Here is a 22442-nt window from a genome sequence, read left to right as displayed (position 1 = left end):
TGTCCTGTTCGGTGTTTTCATGGTGTTCGTCGTGTTGGATGTTCACTTCACTGGATTCACCGTCACCTGTCTTCACCTCCACGCTGACCATCAAGTCCCTGCGCCACCAGCCCACCCGTGTGTTATTGCTGTGTCTTCTGACCTTCAATAAAAGAGTTTACTTGCATATTGCTTCCGCCTCTGAATTATGACAGCTGTGTCTGAAGTATCATCAGCAATGATTTATATGTCCCTGTGGGAGAATCATTCTTAATCACGGTGTCCAAATCTCTTTATGATTGCTGGTGGCACAACAGTCTTTTCTGGCTCATTATGTCTTTTGCCAGCAGCAAGCTTCCCTTCTCACCCCTTCAGCTGTTTGAGGACACTTTCCAATCCGGACTGAGTACTTAAAACAATAAAATAATGATAAAGTTTTGAAATAAGTATTTTATGGACGGTCTCACCAAGGCTACATTTATTTGACAGAAAAACAGTATTAAGTAATTTATAACTTAATAACAAGGTTCCAATTGTTAACATTTGATAACATGAGCAAACAATGAATTATACCTCTAAAACACGTTAATTTCAACATTTAATAATACATTATTAAAATTAAAAGTTGTCTCATGTTAATATGAACCTGAATCAACATGTTCTTAAATTGAATAGTTGCATTATTATTTACTAACGTTAACAGTCATTAATAAATAATGTAACAAATGCATTGCTCGTTTTAAATTAAAGTTAGTTGATGCATTTAACTAATGGGACCTTATTGTAAAGTGTTACCTTTACTGATGGCAAAGCTGAATTTTCAGCATCATTCCTCAAGTCTTCGGTGTCACATGATTCTCCAGAAATCATTCTAAGGCTGATTTGGTGCTCAAGAAAAAAAAAATCGTATCAGTGATGAAAACAATAAGTTTTTGTAGAAACAGTGATAAAAAAAATTCAGGATTTGAGGAATATAAAGTTCAAAAGAACAGCATTTATTTGAAATATAACTTTCTTGTAATATTGTAAATGCCTTTACTGTCTCTGTTGACCAGTTTGATACGTCTTTGCTGAATAAACATAAATATATAATATCCCTTTTTCTACTGAAACTTCCATGAGGACACTCTATTCACATTGGTTACTTATGGGTTGTGTTTTAAGTTTGCAGTTGTACTTGCAACAGCTTTTAATGACACAACCTTTTTGCAAAACCCGCACGACATTGTGACAGGCCGACAAAACAATCCAAGCTGAGATGTTCTGAACAAACTAATAAGGTCCGACTGGCAGTACAGGGTCAAAAAAATTCATTATTTTGTTGGAACACTGTACAGTCAGAAGGTTATAAAGATTTTCAGATGCTACCAAAGAAAAAAAACAAGTTGGACAAAATTCCCCCACGGTATCTTTATTAAGATAACTACCTATCTCAATTTTTTACTTAAGATTTGAAAATGTTCAATTTCCTAAGTGAAATCACCATTGATAAGATAGGATTCTAAGTAAGGATGTTGCCCTGCTACTGTCCTTTTACTTTCAAATGTTTATTTATTCTGAAAGTATGTTTACATTATAGTACATCAAACTCTTATGTGAGAAGTGCAATGAAAATTCGATTTTTCACAATATATGCTCTCTTCAATTATACGCCTTAATTCATCATGGATGCATGGGTTATTTAATGTGAACGTGCTCCGACAAAAAAAGTTCTTATGCTTGCAAACAAACAGAACACTTATTCCACATGTACCTGAAATTATTGTGAAAATCACTGATGTACATCCCTTTTAGTGGTCACAAAAACTCCCAAGTAGACACTCACGGGCAGACACACACCCACATGTGCACACAAAAATCTCAGATGACTCACTTTTCCATCAGTTGCCATGGACACCCAGCTTTCCCCCAGCTTGAGAGCACAATACAATTACTAGGCTCTAATTATCTGCCATACAACCTTCCCCTCACCACTAGAAAGAAAAAAATGAATCTTAAATTTCCCTCTCTTACTACAATCCCACATATTATGTCTCTAATACATCTCATGTTTGAATTAAGAGATGGAGGAAGCTGAAAGCATCAGCATGGGAGCTGGTGTGTGTCAGTGTTATTCCACGGTGTGACATCGCAGGATACAAACAAAAAAGATTTTATAGGCTGTCATATGGTGCAGGGCAGAAGTGTTACTGTTACTGTTTATGAGTTTAGAAAGAGGTTAGATATTGCATTCAAAGCTGTTTAAAAAGCAAAACAGCACATTTCAAAAGAATAAAGGCTTTTTTTATTCCAAAATGATGGATTTTGAGATATATATTTTTAATTTTGTCCACAAGTACTTGTGTCTATATTTGTATGCTGGTGGTTAGTCTAGATAAGGAGAAAAATATTTCAACCCTTTTTATCCATTTGGCATTTCTTAAATGCTGGTTAAAGAAAGTAAGTGAGTGGTCACTGTAAACATCTGCCTGCTGAAAATATTGAAAAAGATTAAAGTCTGAATGAAGGTGGTCCAAATGTATAGCCGACATTCACTGTCCCTAAAATATACATAAATGTGGTTTATTGTAGACTGACCATTACAGTGCTCTGCCATGCAATTTATGTTTGAAAGGATGAATGCTTTTCCATTTACTGGATTTGATGAATTTTCTTTGTTATTGGTTATGTGGAGGCGTGGTGAGTTGGGGTTATATTAAGGAAATATTTACAAAATGTAAGAATTAAGGAAGTTGTTCTTTTCCAAAGTAAAGTGGAAGATTGCCACCACATATTGGTTTTCCCTTTTTGGTGCTCTTCTGTCATTTTTGACCGCAAACATTTTTTTTTTTTTTTTTTTTTAATAATTTACTTCTTTGGAATGGTACGAAACTTGGTAAAGGTTTTGGCACTTGCTATGTGAATACACCCCCCCCGAAAAAAAAAATTACGAACATGATTTGAAAAGGTTAAATGGTCCTGAAAAAAATAGTCGCACTTTTTTATAGTATCACTCCGCCCAAGTAGCAGTGCTTCGCCTTCTGAGAATATAGTTCCCAGTATGTATACGGTTAGAAGATGGCTGTGTCTTATGTGACCTTGTTATTTGTACACGCTGTGACTATACAAATCACAACATGTAAATAGGAAAATGTTGGCGTTATTTTGTCACTTATTGGGAGCAGTAAGCTAGCTGGAGCCATTTACCTCCAGTCTTTGTGCTAAGCTAGGCTAGCAGTGGGTGCGTCAGACAGAGTTACGTCACGCACGGAGATGAAAAGGGTATGCATGGACTTATCTAACTCTGGGGGATACGGTGAATAAGCTAAAGTCCCAAAAAGTCGGCATGTTCCTTTAACCTATTCCCAGTGAGTGACATTCCACGAAAAAAAAGTAATTAATTAGACAATATCTAATTAAAACACAAGAAACATGCCTGTCCACAGGGGTTAAGTTAAATCTGTGGACAAAACACACAGATAGATGAGCAGTCAAGGAAAACTGGAGAACTGGGAATCATCAAAGCACTGACAGCAGATATTCACTAGAGAGCAGATATCTCTGCTGAACACACTAATTAGCTGATTCTAGTTCTAATTAGTTGATAAAATGGTGTGGAAGAGTTCTGTGAATTGTAAAGTTCTAACTGTTACACTAATAATGAAACCAAAATTACACAACATCAATTACCTTTTTTTAATCTAGTTCCCTACAGATGAAATATAGAATCTTGGAGAGTTCATTAGACAAGTACAAAAGCAACAGGTCAAAGTTAAGATCACATTTTGTTCTTGGAAGTCAGTTTTACTGGAAAGCAGCATCAGTCAATTGAAGCCTGCCTTGATGACTTCAAAATGATGTACCAGATTAATATAACAGGAAATTAATTCATTGGAAAATGTATCGTAATGTAATTTGTTTTTGTCGTTACCTTAAACTCACCGTTCTCCATTCTCACATCTAAAACCATTGATGAAACAGATAAAAACACTTTTTTTCTGATTTCTGTTTATAGCCTACATCATTTGGTACTTCACAGAGTTCACAGTGCTTCACTTTCCAGGAAATGACTTTCATCCCCTAGAAATTTAAACCAATTGGAGAGCATTCATCATCCAACAGCATCAAAAAGTCTAATTTAGGAGTAAAACATTTCTGGAAATCTTTGAAAAGATTTCCCTTGGGCAGACATTTTTCAGAAAACTGCCAATGTCATTGCCTCATCTTCATCCGAAAATAAAAACAAGCCTTACTCTTATACGCATGAAGAAAACAAGCAATCTCAGTATTGCACACGGGTGAACTTGTAACAAATGCACTATATCCTTTCTAGGTGGTAAGATAAGCCTGAGCATTATCAGGGTTCCAGTGGTTGGACAGGAGACCCTGAGGGAGCTTCTGTCAGTCTGCATGGAGCCGGCGACATGATTCATCTCACACCTCTGTGCCCCTGGGAGTCAACCCATTAATTAACCTGCAGGCAAAGCCTTGGCAATCTTAAATAATTGAAGAGCTGAGAGAAGACTAATTAAACACATGGCTAACTGTGTGTGCTGAAGCTAGGTCACACAAAGTGTTTGATATTAAACTCTTTTTTTCTTTGATGGTTATTAATCATTAGGGTAGCCTGAATACCGGATGATTTCAGCAAGACGTTTGTGAGACATATGGTCCAAGAAACCACACAGTAAAAAGTAAGAGGTAACATACAGTAGTAATTAACTTTTGGTGGGCACTAATTTTGCTCTTCTTACTCAAACTCTGTACCCTACTTTTAAACATTTTAAACATGTATGCATTTAGCAGATGCTTTTATGAAAAGTGACTTACAAAAGAACAAAGCATTCATCAAAGAGCCAATCGTTGTAGTACACAATGCCAGGTTTATTAGACTACTAGATTAGGAAACTGGCTAGAGAAGCTTACACAAACTTGCACAAACATTGTAGCTTATTGATTGAAGATTCTACAAGGTTCACTCTAGATTACAGGATCTCATGGGATCTCATGAGGCAGATCCTAAAGCAAATGGAACATGTAATTAATGGAGCCCAGTTAACACCATTTATATAAAATACATTATATTTGTATTTATGTACTTGTTTGTGCTTAAAACTGTTTAATGAATGTTTGAATAAATCTCCAACATAATAATTGCAGTATATCAACACATAGCAAAAATACCTCCAGAAGCTTGTGTTCTGCAAGTGACCAGCGCCATATGGTGCTATCATAAAAAGGCACAAAATCACTTTCACAGACCTTAACATTGACTGTTGCCTGCTGGTGGAATGACTTGCCCAACTCAACCCAAGCTGCTGAGTCTTTAGCCATTTTCAAGAATCTTATTTTGTCAACACTTGACCCATTAATATTAACGCTTACTATTCTATATGTATTTATTTAAAAAAGTTAGTACTGTACTTGATTAATTGTGACTTGTCACAGCACTTACATATTGTTGCCTTATTGTTGGTTTGATTGTATCTATTGTTCCCCTCATTTTTATTTCACTTTGGATATAAGCGTCTGCTAATTGATTAAATGTAAATATATTTCCAAACTCCAAATGTGTTTCTGATTTTCTCCCCCTTTCTTCTGATGACAAGGGCCTGTTATGACCATTTAGACTGTCTCCCCCTTGTGGGAGAGTTGAAGTGCTGTCCACTGAAACATTGAGAGATGTTTACATTTCTGTTTTTCATTTGTGCTGAGGTAAATATAAGTGTTGCTGTAAGCAGACAGTACCGTAATGCGTAAATGCATGTGGATATGCAGGTTATGTATCAGTGGCCATGCAGAATCATTATTTCCTAACAGTATAATCCCCTTTTTCCTGGCCACGATGAAAGCATTGGACTACATGATTCCATTGCCAGCGCATTCTGAAATTCAATTACACTGGAAGCAGTTAGAATTAAGTCGACAAGCCTTTTAGTTTAATCCTTTTGTCTCTTTAAGCCGCTTGCCTGTCCAATTAGTTTCTAGTTTCTAAATACTTTTGGTTAATTAAACTCAAGCCTAATAAATATGTATATACAATTCCCCATAAACAAAAACTACAGAATGGTTGTTCTAATCACTGTCACCTGTTCCTCATCACTGCAGCACCAGTACTAAAGTGCACCTCTCATAGACGGTCAGCTTTATCAGCCTCTCATCGCCTGGCCTCGAACATTGAAACATACCACTTACCTTGGTGGTTCTACTAGTAAGCCTCTTTTGTTGAATATCTGTGTTTCCTTCATCTCTCCAAGTATCTCCTTCATCTTCATGTCTGAAACCTGTGGATTACCTGTATAAAGATTACCTACTCAACGTGTTCATCAAGAGGTGCGCCTTATCCAGTTCCTCTACCATCACCACCATTTACAAGCTGCAAGGAAAAGAAATGTGAATTATCCACAAGCATTCACTCAGGAACTGTTTATGTGCCATTCATACATTTGTTCAATAAACAACTGTTTGGATTGTTTATCTCTGTTTGAGTCTGGTTTATCCTGACAAGGGGATGCATGATGACTTGTTATATAAAACTACTAACTGTGAACCAAACAAATAATGCATTGTAGTTAGCTTCTTGGCTATGTACATGACTTTACTGCTAAGCCCAGTGTTCAATATGCATGGCTGTTTCCTTTCTTCTTCTTTTTTAAGAGTTTGGTCTGAGATCTAGATTACATTTCCTGAGGTCAAATTAATAACAGTCTCTGCCTTGGGCACTGCTGTTATTTTGGAAATCGAATGGCTTGTTTTATAACCTAGAATCTTTTTTATTTTTATTGAATCCACTATAATTTATTTATCACCAAACATGTGGGGCTCTATTTTAATGATCTAAGCGCATGGTCTAAAGCACAGGGTGCAATTAGTTTATTTAGCTAGTTTAACGACGGGGAAAATGGTCGGCGCATGTTCTAAAGGGGTTGTTGTTATTCTTTTAATTAGTAATAGGTGAGTTTTGGGCGTAACATGAAATAAACCAACCAGAGTCTCATCTCATCTCATCTCATCTCATCCATTCCCTTTAAAAGCCAGTTGTGCTCGCGCCATGGCGGATTGCTATTATTTACATGACGGAATTTGCAAGTGGAATGACTGAACGCGTCTCCAGAGTGCAAATGGATCTGCTTGTGCACAAGGTAAAAGAGCGGAAGCAGACCATCTACTGGACAAGCCGGATTCCACCATATCTTTATGTACACACACACAGTATTAATCTTTTACATTGTAATCCTTTTATTTTTAATATTTGGCTAGTTTGTGTGCTGCTCCGCATCCCTGTGTGTGTAATAAGCAGAGTGTACGCGCGTTGTGAACCCACCTATAGGCGCACAATACTAACGTGCTCTTTAAATAACTAACAAAAATAATGGCCATTGACTTTAGAACTGGTTTTTGTTGGTCAATAGCGCAGTCTAGTTCAGTTGCCTCAAAATACCAACGTGCCAACAATGCGCCTGAACACACCTCGTTTTCAGACCAGCATGCCCATGGGTGCACAAATGGGTGCAGATGCATTTGCTATTTAAACAACGTGGAGCAGGATGTGAAAATGATAACTGCGTCGGGCTGAAACTAGCAAAAAACACTTAGCGCTTCATTGCGCCGGGTGTATGACAGGGCCTGTGGACTGTGAAAGATCCCTTCAGTGTTTGAAAAAAGCTTAGCAACTACTTCAACACTCAAGGATATCAGAACACAAAATATTTAAAACATGTATAAGAACTGTTTGATCACTTTACAAAAAAAAAAATGTATGGGTAACAAATGGAATAACTAAAATCTGATAATAAATTAGATTTTAGCCTGTATATAAGAAAGTTGAATACAAATGAAACCTTTAATGGCCTTGTTTACAGACTGCATCTGCTGAGCATCTTGTCTTCCATTTTGTACATCACACATTATATTCACAGGATGCCATTCCAGGAAATATATCACCAAACTGACAGTTCTGTAGATTACTAATGCCTGATACCTGTCAACACTGAGAAATTCACTCGGATACCTAAAAAGAATTACCATGGTCCACCACAGTATTCGAACCTGCAGTAAGTGAGTCATCACACGGCATGATCATAGCTGTAATTTTTTGTTCATGTTTATATGCTGGCCTATATGGCGGTCATCATCAAAAACATACTGACACTTAGTGACGACCAATGCCAGAAATAGCTTTTAGAACCACATATCTAAATGTGTTTGAATATTAGTTATAGAAATGTACTGTGACAGCACTTTTAGGTCAACTTTTTAGCAGGTGAGATAGGCATGTATTGTTAAATTTGAGTCATTGTTTTACAGAACCAGTGGAAAACACACACACACGAGGGAATAACATTGAGACAAGGGATGAAGTGATGATTGGAAGATGACATAAAAATGACATAAAGCAGGTAACTGTGGCATCAGACGAGGTCAGACCATGACTGAGGAAGTGTGCGTGCTCTATATAGTGCTGGTGATGAAGGCTAGATGATTTACAGGTGTGCGTAGTTAGGTGCCAGGGAAGATTATGGGAAATACAGTCCAATACCAAACTAATGTAACAGAAAAGAACTGTATATAGTTATTAAGTTTATAGATTCCTGCATTTACATGCTTACATTTGCATATTAATCACAAAATAATTTATACGATTGGTTACTTAGTCTGAAATTCCGACTCAACTCTGGAGTTTAGCAGTCATCATTGAACAAAAATATCTGTCCACAGAATGTTGCAGTTGACCAATCAGAATCAAATATTCCAGAGAGAATAAACACATAGTATAGCGTCTAAAAGTCAAACCACAAGAAAAAAATTTTTTTTACTATGATTTGACTTCTTTCTCTCTTTTGACGGTTGTATTTTTTTTTCCAATTTTAGAAAGTAATAGGAAAGCCTATCATGATTTTTTTTTTTTTTTTTTTTTTTTTTTTTACTGGAGAAAATGGGAAGGCAAAAGTCATATTTGCTGTATTCTCCTGCTCACCACTATAAAGGTTTACCCAACTATGACAACTTTCACTTCGAGGAGTCTTGGAAATGTCTGTTACTTGAGGGTATATTTAAATGAAAAGTTGAATAGACATGAATTTGTTTAGTATGGCTCTCTTTTGCTTCATATCATAAAACATTATTTCTAGATTAATTTCTATTTGATTCTGAATCTTAGATTTTAAATGTGGTCTCACACTTTTGAACCCACATGCCACAACAGAAGTTTAACCTTCAGAGCAAAAGGACATTAACAGGTACCACTGCACCTATATTTAGATTAAACTCAAAGACCGCATGAAATTGAACAGCCGCAGCTGGGTACGTAACAACCATAAACTGAATTCATGCTTGACCACTGAACGTAGTATATCATCCGATTCCTCTCAGCCAAGGCACTAACAAACGCAGCTGTCTGAAATGCGTGTGATTGGTGTACTGCAAAGCACAACCTTTGCTGCAACAAATCACTGGCTCTCCATTCTCCAACACAGCGCTCGCTCACATCATTTGAAAGAAGGGTGAGGAAAGGCAGTGTAGTTTCAGTCCAGACAAATCCATCTGGGATTGAGCCAATGGAAAATGAAGGAGCATTTATGCTGTAAGAAATCAGGAAGCCTGTACTCCACTCCAAACAGCTGTCATCACCACCGCTCCCAAACATCATCATCCTTTCCCTTTCCGGGCCTCTAAACATCTCTCTAAGAGCAACAATTTCAATAAAATTTGTGGTTGTACTAATGTGTCGTGCGAGCAGCGCTGGATGCACTTTGCAGACTTGCATAACAATAAACTCAATATTGTATAAGCATAATTGCATGCTTGAAAAAAAGCTATTTTTGGTACTCATCTGCATCCAAACGTGTTTGGTTTCATTGTTTTGCTATAATCTCAGACAGGTAAAATGGACAACAGAACTGTTTGATCAGCACACACAACAAAATATATGTTTTCAAGAGATAGATACTCTAATATATCACATTATCAATAAATCACTTTATATGCCATTATCATCCACAACACAGGCCTGCAATCACAGCTAAAGTATTTATCCAAACAGGATAAAGCTTTGGCATTGGCTTAACAATAAAATCCACAATCTCATGATGACTTTTGGAGCTCTGTGCTGCTGATACACATTCTTAGTTTTATAAAGTAGATAGAATGTGAGGAGCGCACACATAAAATAATCAGCTATGAAGAATCATTTCAAGAGAACAATAGAACATTGACTGAGGTTTTCTTATTCCATATTTTTTTTTTTTTTTTTTTTTTTTTTTTGTCAAAGGGTCGTCATTGAATGACTGAATGTAATGTCAAGGTACTGTTGAAAGTAAGATAACATCTGCTTTGTTTGAATACTTAAAAACACATGTTGATTATTACATAGAGGAGGCAGAGTGCTCAAACCATTATCGTTTATTGTACACTGGGGCGCTGTAAAGGGGGGGTAAACGATGACGATTCTCGGTGCCCATGACTAAGAGGGGGCCCAGAGAAGCCCCCAATAAAATTATGGTGCTAAAAAAAATATTTGATAGTAAAAATTATTAACTTTAAATTATTCTATTTGCTGTTTCCTGGTGTCAAAAAAAAATATTTGTTTAGGAAACACAAACGTCCGTGGGCCCCTCTCCCCCTCTCGATTATCATAAAATGGTTCAGTCCGCCCAAATTGTATCCAGGCAACACAAACAGCTTGACTTCGCGCCGGTGTGATGAAGTATCATAGAACGGTTCGTTTGACCATTTTTCCTGCCGACCAAAATTTCATTATTTCAAATGTAGGCGCGTTGCGCGTGGCAAGCGCGCTCATAATGTAAGAGACGACGGCGCGACCACAACATTGTCCAACATCAAATGTGCAAACTTAATGTAAGCTGAACGAAACTGGGCTACTCGTTATTGTGTGGTTGAAGGACCGCTTATCAGTTTAGACCAGTGCAGCGCGAGCGATCTTGATCAAGCGACACTGTTACACAGCGGTAATAAGAGATCCAGTAAATAAATCATTTGAATTCGCCACAGAAGTAATAACATCGCTGTGAGATCTAGTGAGAAACATTCACATTTCTCCGTTTTTAACGGATCAAACAGCGCGTGGAAGCCAGGAAGAAACATTGTGCCATGAATGAACTATCCAGTGTCCACAGATCAGCAACATTCACCATGGATTTACTGTAGTAACACTAACTGCAACCATGGAAGTTTGGCAGGAATAGAAGGCTATAATGGCTTCAAGTAGCATTACGTCGGTTTTATTTTGACATTATACAATTGCTGCCCTCAAATGTTAATCTGAACTAAAAATAGACCTTTGTTTATAACTACTACAATATTAGGTTACATTTCATTTTTTTCCAAGGAGCTGTTTTGTTTATGCTCCTAAGAAGAGTCTATTATAGCTCCATCATAGGTCAAAGTGTATTAGTTTTAATAAATAAAGTAATAAAAAAAAATAAAAAATTCTCTGGCATTTATTTCTTTTTGCTTAATCGAAAACGTACCAAACCGTGACACAAGTGTATCGTATTGAACCGAACCGTGAATTCTGTGAACCGTTACACCCCTACTATCTATATCTCTCTTACCTATCTGTCTACCCCTCTGAAGCAATGGTTGAAGCAATTTGAATGCTGAGAAACTTTACTAAGACGATTTGAAAAGTTAGTTTATCAGTTTATTGTTATGCATGTTTGATATTTACCAAAAACATCACTTTGCAGTGTGTTGTTGAATGAGTTTTTTTTTATAATAAATGTATTTTTAATTAAAACATTTGTTAGTAATAGTCATTATTGGGATTTGATCTGGTGTTTTACGACTGCATAATGAGTGCGATGTAGGTGGTCTTAAAAAGGTCTTAAAAAGTCTTAAATTTGAGGTGATCAAACCTGGGGAAACCCTGGAAAGAGGCAAAAGGTCGACAGTATGTTACCCAATATTTCACAAGAAAAGGTGGGTTTGTAAGTAGGCCTAAATTGCAGTGGATCGCCCATGACAATGATCGTAACCTACGGCACTTGCATACGTACGCTTTGTACATGAGGCCCCAGGTCTCTACAGTAGCATTTTTCAACAAGTTAGTACGTTTCGATAGAGCAGGGTGCAGCGGGTGCACGGCTTTGCCTCACATACATACAAATATAAATATATGTGAATACACTATATGACACATGTACAGCTATGCACAGTATATACATTATACAGTACTGAAGTAGTGCAGTAGGCCTATTACAGAGGACAAATTACGGGTGTGGACATGGGATGGAGTTCAATTGTCTGATTGACTTAAATATATGAGAATGATAGTCAAAATACCGTAAACCATGATTTTATGTAAATTAATATGTAAAAAGTCTCAGCTGTGTTGGGGGATTCTTTTCATGGGGCCCAAAATCCTTAGCAGCGCCCCTGATTGTACAGATTCAGAAACAATATCGCACGTGCAAGACTGATGTTGTTCCAAATATAGCAGTCATTCTTATATCCAGACCAACAGCACGATTGAACAATATGATAGTTCAGTAAACAAGACACTGATATAAAGACATTGTCAGTTTCTTTATCTATTTTCACTGCAACAACAAATATATTCCCAAAAAAAAAAAAAAACAGAAGCAGGCGTTATGCGTGAGCAACACACATTCAAAGATAGAACAAACTTTTTAGCGCTCACAATGTAAGTAGCCTACTTTGTTTTGAACAAAACGGTTTAGTGAATGATTCAATGACTCATTTGTTTCATTCCTGAATCAATCAGTATTGTACAAATCGTTTGCGTGAATGATTCAATGACATATTAGTTTTGATCCTTAATTAATCAGTGTTTTGGAAAAAATGGTTGAGTGAATGATTCAATGACTCAGTTGTAAAGATAGAACTCTTGTTTCATTCCTGGATAGATCAATGTTATTAAAGCTGCAGTCGGCAAGTCTGGCAGATTGAGTGGACTTAGCCAAAATTTTGAATGTTTACAACTCTCATGCCCCTCCCCCACTACCAACGAGCACCCGCCCATCGTCAGTGCATGTGTACCTGATTTTCTGTGAACGCGCGCGTCTCTTCAGCATCGATCAACACCATGGACTCGGAGGTAGGCTGCCCTGACTAATCTATCCATAGATAGCAATAACAGAGGAATTGGAAGCTTGTTAGTAGATTTTCTCTCCGCCATCACGCTTCGTACAATCTTCAGGCGAACTTCAGGCGTGTCGTGTGCATGTGATATTGTAATGTGCGCGTCTGCGTGAGGGAGAGGGGATCTGTGGCGTGTGTGCACGAACTGTGATTGACAGTCAGATCTCACACCCCCCTGCGCTGATTGGACCCGATGAGACGGGAGCGGTGGATTTTTGCAAAACAAATAACACGCTCCAGGTGGAGTTAGAAGCTCGGGTTTTTTTCTAAAACCAATTTATTTATGTTGTTCTCTCGGATTATAGTGTCGTTTTCACTGAATATGATCAAAAAAAAGTTGCCGACGGCAGCTTTAAGCAAATCGGTTCAAATGACTCACTCATAAAAACATTGTACCGTTCAGTAACAATGGAACCTACAGGAGTCAAACCACCAATGCAGAGATTAAGTTTATATAATTTTCATATTGAAGACTCAAATTTCATCATTTAATGTTTTTAGTATTATTATTACTTTTTATTAATATTCATAATCAGTAGTATTATGTATCTCTTTTATACTTTTTATATACATTGATCAGTATGTACTCGTATTTTGTGAATATGTGGGAGAGACTTTGGGAGACTTTGGACTGAATTGTGTGCTGAGTTGGAGACTGAAATGTATATGCAGGGTATACATTCCTATGTTAATGGAAACCATATGTTCTTCTGCTGAATGTATGTGTTCCTATGGTGATGTAGTTTTTTCTTTGGTCAGTGGTATAAAGACCAAGCCTTTTGTCCGAAAATCAGGAAGAGATGGAAATGTAGGAAAGATGACTGAGAAGCTGAATTAGATCTTCGCTTGGTCCATTGTCTCTTCCTCCTATGTTTTATAAACCAAATAAATAAGAGATCTCTTGGCAAAATCACTGGTGTCTGTTTCCATGAAATTAAACAACAGGGGAAAGCTAGATTTTTAAACCAACAATATAAACATTTGATTCAAACCTATTTTTGCACAAAAAGAAAAGAATGTTCTCTTGTAATTAGTTGTCCTCAGGATGCTGAGCAGTACTGACAGCAATGGAAATCAATGTCTCTGGCAACAATTAAATCCTGACACGGACCAGCTTGTGAATATGAAGTAGAATGAACCTTTTCACCTGATGGGTGCCATCTGATGGACATTAAAGAAGAAGATAAGAGCACCGCATGGAGGGCCTTTTACGGCCACATTTGTCAACTCCATGACTAATCCTAAACATGTGCATTAGAGCTTTCACTGACAAGTATAATTACAAGCACAAATACATCTGCTCACAATCTCCATAAAAGTCATTTATCAATGCAGCAGCAGACAGTATCCTGCAGTAAACTTCTGACTTCCTTCTTTTCCTTGACATTCAATGCATGCTCAACTATAATGTCAGCCTATCTCAGGAGATCTAATATTGGCTGTGACGATGACAAAGTGGTGCCTCTTCACAGACTTTGATAAGTAACACAGTGAAAGCCTGTTAGCCTCTTGTTTATGTGAATCTTGATGGAATTCAGACTGAATCTCCACAGGGGTCTCAAAGTTGTAATAGAAATATCTAGACAATTGTTTTTACATTTCATTGACCTGCCTTTACAAGCATGGTCGCTGTTGCATAACCTCAAATCTTTCTCTGAGGATATATTCTCTGAGGGCACAATAGTTATAATAGAAATTGATATATTAGCACTCTTCAAAATATGAATAAATTGAACTCCCTCTGAAATGATCCAGTATTTAAAAAAATACAAATTTACAAGAAAGAACAAAAATGACATTTAGGTTTCCATCAGTTTAAAAATGTGTGTAACACTTTATTTTAAGGTGACATAGTTACATGTTACTACATGTACTTACTATAGTAATAATAGTAAATTATGCATAATTACAAGTAACTAATACTACCCCTAACTTTATAGTATAAGTACAAGTAGTTAAGTACACTCAGTACTTATTTGAGTAAATAATCACCTTAAAATAAAGTGACCAAAATGTAATTATTAGACTACCTCTTGTCACATTTGCAATTGTTGTATTTAGTGATTGTGTTGTTTGTGGATTTCTAACTAAACTAAAGGATCACGGTACATGCTGCATATCATTATTAAATGTTTACACCTGCACTTTAGTTACAGAAAATATTCATATTCCATGCTTGAGTGCTTTCATAACATATTTATTCTGGACAATTTTTTTGTGTAGAAAAGTCTCTAAAAGACGAGCATGAGCAGTGACTCATATAAACACAAAGTCAAAGCAACTCGGGCATGCAAGTCTGTCTTTTCTCAAACAGACTGTAATGAGAAGGTGAAAAAGTCAAATGGATGCATCCAAAATGAGTGTTTAGGGTCAGGGGAATAAAAACATATTCTGTAATGTGTTCAATTATTCAGGAGGTGCAGACCTACAAATGCAATACCCTTGCCCTCTAATTTCCTATAGGAACCATTTGGAGGTATTAAATCACTATAGAGGAGATGAGCATAAAAAATAGGTTTCAGGGTATGATTATGTTTCCCATCATAAGCTAAATTCACATTGTATGATCTTTGCGAGGCTTAAAGTAGGCCTAAGTGTAAATGCTTCAAGGCTTATTCAAATTGGCCATGTTGAAAATGTTGTGGTCTATTTAACATGTCTTTTTCACAAGTGTCCTCTCTCATACATTTCACATATAATGGATCAGAAAATTGCAAAGTCACTTAAGAGGGGAAGATGCCTCTTGTGCATTTACTTGGAAACATATTTAGATACAAGTTTAGCGTGTACAGGATGATAATGCGTCATGTGTTATTAAAAATAAATATAAATATTTGTAAATTTTGCAAGAAATGTAAAAATATTTAAAATGACTATTCACAAAAAAATCTTTTATATTCAACATATTATATCTCAGTCAAAGATCATTATTTTCCAGAGACACACAATTAGATTAATTAACATCAAAACTGTTTCGACTGACTAAATCTCAGATGAGATTTTCTCTGGTCTTGCCCCAGGGGGCATCTTTCCCCATCTTGCTCTAATTGTTATAAAACCACACATCTAAAAGTCTGTATATTTAACCATTGGTGTTTTGATTTATTGTGGATGATTACAGTATACCTTCTTCAACAGTCCTCTTCCTGTTCAACAGCTTGTTTGCTGGAAGAGTTGATAAGATAGGCCTCCATGGAAACAACCCGAGGAATAATGACTTTGTACACATCAGTGCTGCTTTTAAGAGTCATTCAAGTCTCACTGCTGAAATATGAGGTAAATATTTTTTTTCTCATCAAAAACATTCCATTAATATTTTATTTATTCCCAAATGTCTAATAACACAGAAGTCAAATTAACTCCCGGCAAGTGCTATAAATTTGTCCCCCAGGCCAGAGACACTATAAGCCAAAGGGACAAAGGCATTTTTAAATAATAAATGCTTTCAATACGATGAGCATTAATTTACTCAGGTAAAGTGTTATATTTCACTATAATCTACACTGACTAACAGACTCAATTTATCTTATAATAGAGAAGGCACTAATCCTTCCAGTTTTTTTGTTTCACATTAACCCTTTCCCCGCCAGCGTTTTTCTTCTTTTTTTTACATTGCCAGCCAGCGCCAGCATTTTTGATCATTTTCACAAAACTTTCATGGCCCCCAGAATATGTTGTTGTATGAACATCTGAACATATAATAATCAAAAGAAAGAACAGAGCCTCGATCTGCTAAAAAAACAAACAAATTTTTTTTTTTTTCGTTTTATCAACACTTGAATGTAAAAATAAAAATAAAAGCAACATTTTGAACAAAAATCTTAGAAAATCATGTTTTTTTGTCAGATTATGTTCGTCCAGATCGAATTCAGAACGATGATCAAAACATAGCAGTTGTGTACTTAAAATGTCCCAAAAGTTCCCAAAGATTTTTAATTTCAGAGAAATTCCAATTTTAATTAATCCCTGTTATCATAGTAACCATGGCGACAGACGTGGACAACTGCGTTACGTCTAGCGGCACGCTCACGCTGTTGTTGTTTCGTTCAAACATTATGGACCATGACAAGCAGACTTTGGGACAAAAGGAGAACTAAAACAAGGATCAATATCAGTGTGGTGTTTTTCGAGATGCCGAGAGCTCCACGTCCGTGACAAACTTCGACTTGACAGACTGTATTTTATTAGACAGGTGAGCAAATGTACATAAAACTAATCAGTGTTATATAGCTCAACATGATGATATGTTAGAACAGTTTGTTATTCTGATGTTGATCTAACTTACTGCTAGTCTCATACAGACAAACTAGCACATAGAATAACATTATAACTTTAAACACACTCAAATGCAGTTTAGTGTGATAGTGTAGACCAAGTGAAACAGCGCTGCGTTACCGCACAAGTTTCATTCGTCTAATAAACTGACCTGTGTGAGTAGTAATTCAGCACTTGCGGGTAAGTTAGTTCGGTAGAATGACATGTCCTTATTCCTTTATATCCGCGGGACTCGCGTGTGGTGCTTATATCTGTCTGTCATTAGCAATCGTGACCTGCTTCATACCAGTCATGTTAAAAACATCACTGTATTCACTCATCCATAAACATTATTAGATCCTTCGGCATGACGACAAGTTCCATAATTCCACTTATGCGTCATCAACATCCGCCTTTGTTATTGTAAGAGGTTAGCGACTCCTATAGCAGCGAAAAAAAATACATAAGTTAGAGTAACTTAAATAACTTTAATCATTTCCAGCAACACCCCCAAAGCTTCACAGTCTTTCACCTCTCCTCTTCCTTTCATTCTGTAACATTAGGAAGTTTTGATTTAGGCTATATGCTGTTTAATGTTTGATCGCGTTGTGCATAAGCAATGCTTCTATTCCTTTTTCTGCTGCTTCTTCGCCTGTGTTTTAATCAGGAGATTCTGTACTCTTTCAGAAGATGCGTAATAGCGCCCCCTACCATATAACAGTGAAAACTTTGGAAAATTCCGTCAATGGCGAGGAAAGAGTTAATGTGGGCATGTTCAGGCTGTAAAAATGAAATGGCTTTGTTTGATCAGAAGTAGCGTCAAGATAACACAGCGACTTTCTACATGGTTTTTCTTTGAATTCAGGAAGTAATCAGAATTGTTTCCTTTTCCTTTATTCGGATATAGCTGAATGAATACGATTTTAGGATGAGCATTATTTAGTTACTAATAAAGCAGATCACATTATGGTAAACAACAAGAAAACACAACAGAAAAATGAAAACAAATGACCTGTAAATGCTATTATTTTCTTTTTTCTCTCTCTTTATTTCAATAAGTTGTGCTAATATACCTTATTTAATTATAGAACGAGATTTTAAAAGAAAATGATTTTAGATAAATGATTTTCTTTTTTTGGTATGTGGCTGAATTTAACAGTATCCAGGCTAATAAACAACACATTCTGGGGGTCAATAAGGGCATTCCTCATGATGTTGTTCATAAGGTGTTTCATAGTCAAAGTTAAGAATTCATTGACAGAGAAATGGCTTTGAAAGCTTGCAGAGGTAATGTAATTTTTCTTGTGTTATGGACATTTGAACAAATTATCTCTAATTAACAGGATTTTAAGCTTTGCTTGGGTGCTCTCATCTGGGATGTTCTCATCTCCATGGCAACAGAGATACTCCTCTACCACTCATGAGAGCACAGCATTTCGCTTGTGTTCAGAGCAACTCTTCACTGCCTTATTTTGCTGTACACACCACAGCAGCAAAATGGTGCTGCCAGTTACTTCATATGTGATTTGTTAGATCTGATCGAGCATTTGTATATTTAACAAGTGTATTATTTTAACAGCTATTTGACACATAAAACTGAAATATTTGGGAAACTATCAGCGGGACCATGTATGCACGCATTCATACATGTTTGCATCGTATCACTCTTAAAATAAAAGGTTCTACAACCTTTCTTTCGTTATTTCTTTTATGGGGTTCCTATCATAAGATCATATGTATTTTATTTTAGTTCATTTTGTTTTCATTTATTTTCAATTTTAATTACATTTTATGAATTAAACAACTCATAAATATACTTTATCACTAGAATTTTTTTAAATAACTCTTTAAACATTAAAGTATTATGCAATAATTTAAGACATTTCTCCTCATTTTTGGCACAGAGTTTAAACTGACCCCCCAGCATAAGTTTTTCAAGGCGACCGTTATTTACCCGTTTATAAATATGTAGCCTACATAAATACATCAGTGTATTTTACAAACTCAGATTCATTGTTGTTCTAGTATTTATGTGATTTTAAATGTTTGAAACCTAAAATAAGCATAATGTGGTTGAACGTCCATCTCTGGCTCAATGCCAGCCAACAGGCTAAAGCACGTTTAAATTTAGAAGTTGATCACGTGATGCACTGACAGTTCTAATCATGTGATCGTAGGTGCGAAAGGGTTAAAACAGTCAAGAACAGGGTTTTATTTAGAACCCCACTGATCTTTTTCTTCTAGATGACCCAACTGAAGAGATTATGCCAATTTTGAATCAACATACACAACTGACAGATTTTCTATATATTGTAATTATGATCAACTTATATCATCAACTTTATTATTAAAGTAATAATCCTGCCTAAAATGAATGAATAGGCTACATAATGTTAGCTAACTGCATGATTTGTATTATCTTATAATTTCTGACATATGGACAGATGTTGCCACTAACAGATTACTTTAAATTGTAATGTAAACATGCATTTTCTATAAAGCTGCTTTGAAATGAAAAGCGCTATAAATGTGAATTGAATTGAACTGAATTCTAAGAGTGTACAATACAATATACATATTCACACACAAAGTAAACACACCTGTTATTTTGATAAATAAATATACGTATTACAAGTTCACAACATTCATTATTATAATTTCACTCTGCAAGCTTCTAAGTCAGTTTTAAATAGACTCAAATTGCACTGGAAGCATGCCTGGCAGATCAATGAAAGATCTTAAATAAGATAAGATGTCAGTTGAGCATATTTAGAATTTAGTGCACTACTTTATTGGCTAAAAGACCAGGAATCAATGAGTTCAATATCTTATTTTAAAAGGCATATAAAAGACAGCCCTGCTGTGAGAAATGAGCATTTGAGCAATAAATTGGAGATCAGGGTCAGCTCCTATAAACTAGCTACTTTAAGAAGACAATGGTGTTCAACTCTAATTACAGACATAGGACATTGTGGTCTAGGATCTCAGACAATAGACCTACAAACTGAAAAAGCTAAGAGTAATTTCTAAGAAGAACATAGTGTCCTGTATAATTTTCTTAGACTAAGCAATTTGCAGTATGCAAAAATCTGCTAAATCTTGTATTAGGTTATCTGAAGTGGGCTGTGCAAGGAAAAGTATTTTTGAACTCTTATATGGACGAGATGACTCAAAAGATGCATTGTAAAACCAAATCTCAGGCACACCTCAAAGGCATGAAAAAAATGATTTTATATGTGAACAGTATGTACTTCTGTAAAACATAATTTGTGCAAATGCTATTTCAGCAACCCAGGTGCCAGAATATAATTGGATTAAATTAAATTATCACATCTCTTTTGCACATTTATGCATACTAGTTTCTGCATGATGGATCATACTTGATATTACGTTAAAGTAATGCTTTGGTAATGCTCACCCAACATGTCCTCAGAATATAATTTCTTGCATTTAACACTTTCAAAGGAAAGTGATGTCACAGATATTTACATTAGGATAATTAAAATCAATTACTATTGGATTAGTTTGGACTTTGCAACACCTGATATCTGACACTAATAGAATTACATGATAACATAAAACATTAAAATGAAGGAGTCCTTCTTCTCTTTGATGGAGGGAAACTAATTTGTATTAGTCATTTGTACATTTCATTGGATTCAAAAGATTCAGGGGCCTGTGGCAAACCATTACAATCATTAGAGACCATCAGTAAAATTGGTATGTCTCTCAGGCCCAATATATCAATAAGCTATATTGTTCAGTTCAAAGCAGAGTTAAGTGGCAGTTAAGTCATTTGAAGAGACTATTGTTTTATATTGAAAATCCAAGGGCCCTGCATTATTATATTTTATTTATATATAAATACGTTCTATTAATGTTTTATGTCTTAAAATATTGTTCCTGAGTAGTTTTTTTAATTACTTTTAATATTGATTATTATTAATTATTCAACAGAACCCTCCAAATGAAAACTGTGTTAATGATTAACTGTGTTAGTTGTGTAGGAAAGGAATTGTTTTTCCTTCCGCTCATCTGAACGTGAGAAGAAATTATGAAAGACACAAGCAATCACAGACAGCGCTCACTGACAGCACTCATTACATTCAGACATACAGAGACAGAAACACATCAGACAACTTATTTCACACCAATGGAGGCACAGCTAAATGTGACATTTATATCAATGCTTAAAATTGATCTGTTTCTGTAATTGTTAAGCAATTGTAAATGATAAGCAAAATCAGAAAACATATTATTTACATGCTGAATCTCCATGAAATATTACGACTATAATCTTATATAATATAATATAAAATCAAATGGTTATAATTACTCATTTTATCCTTAACTGGAAAAAAAGCATGTAATACAAGTGTTGGTATACAATCCATATTTGACTTACAGTAAATTAATATTGTAAATTAATAATATCATGGTCAGTTTACTGGTGAAAGTAAATATTCCACATACCTTAAATCTAGACATCAAAAAAGCAAATAAACATTTCCCAAAAATCTGCCCTAGAAAAACAACAAAAACAAAAGCCAGATCAGTAGCTATTAATTCATATTTAGTGTAAAATGTGCAACACTGATGCAAGGAGACTAAGTGTTGTTATAATGATATTTAAATCTATAATTAAGTGATAAATAATGACAATAGGTATAGGCTATTGCAATATAGTTTTTTCAATGTTCCATGCTGAAGATAACAAAAATAATTCTCAAGCTTCTACTGTTGCCATGGTTACCACAGATTTTCTGTTTATCTCCAGATGAAAATATGAGCTTTGTTTAACTTTGTTGAACGGAATATCCTCATAAAATAATATGTATTTTTAGGACCTCAACCATTTGTTTTTACTTCCTTTTTTATAGTTAAAGCCTAATTCAAACTCTCCTATAATTCGCATCCTGTAAATATGCCATTAAGCCGTAAACCCAGCTGGAAATGCAGATGCAGATGCAGAAGAGCGATTGAAAATTCATACAGCTTCACCGATGAGAAAGTGAAGTGCTGGAATCACTGGAAAGCCGTCATGCAGCGACTGCCGAAAAGCCTCTAGTCATGTGCATATATGTGACGTCATTTTGTTGAATAAAATG

This window comes from Scardinius erythrophthalmus, assembly GCF_964197995.2.
Source record: "Scardinius erythrophthalmus genome assembly, chromosome: 21".
In the NCBI taxonomy this organism is placed as follows: domain Eukaryota; kingdom Metazoa; phylum Chordata; class Actinopteri; order Cypriniformes; family Leuciscidae; genus Scardinius; species Scardinius erythrophthalmus.
Note: the sequence above shows the minus strand (reverse complement) of the source record.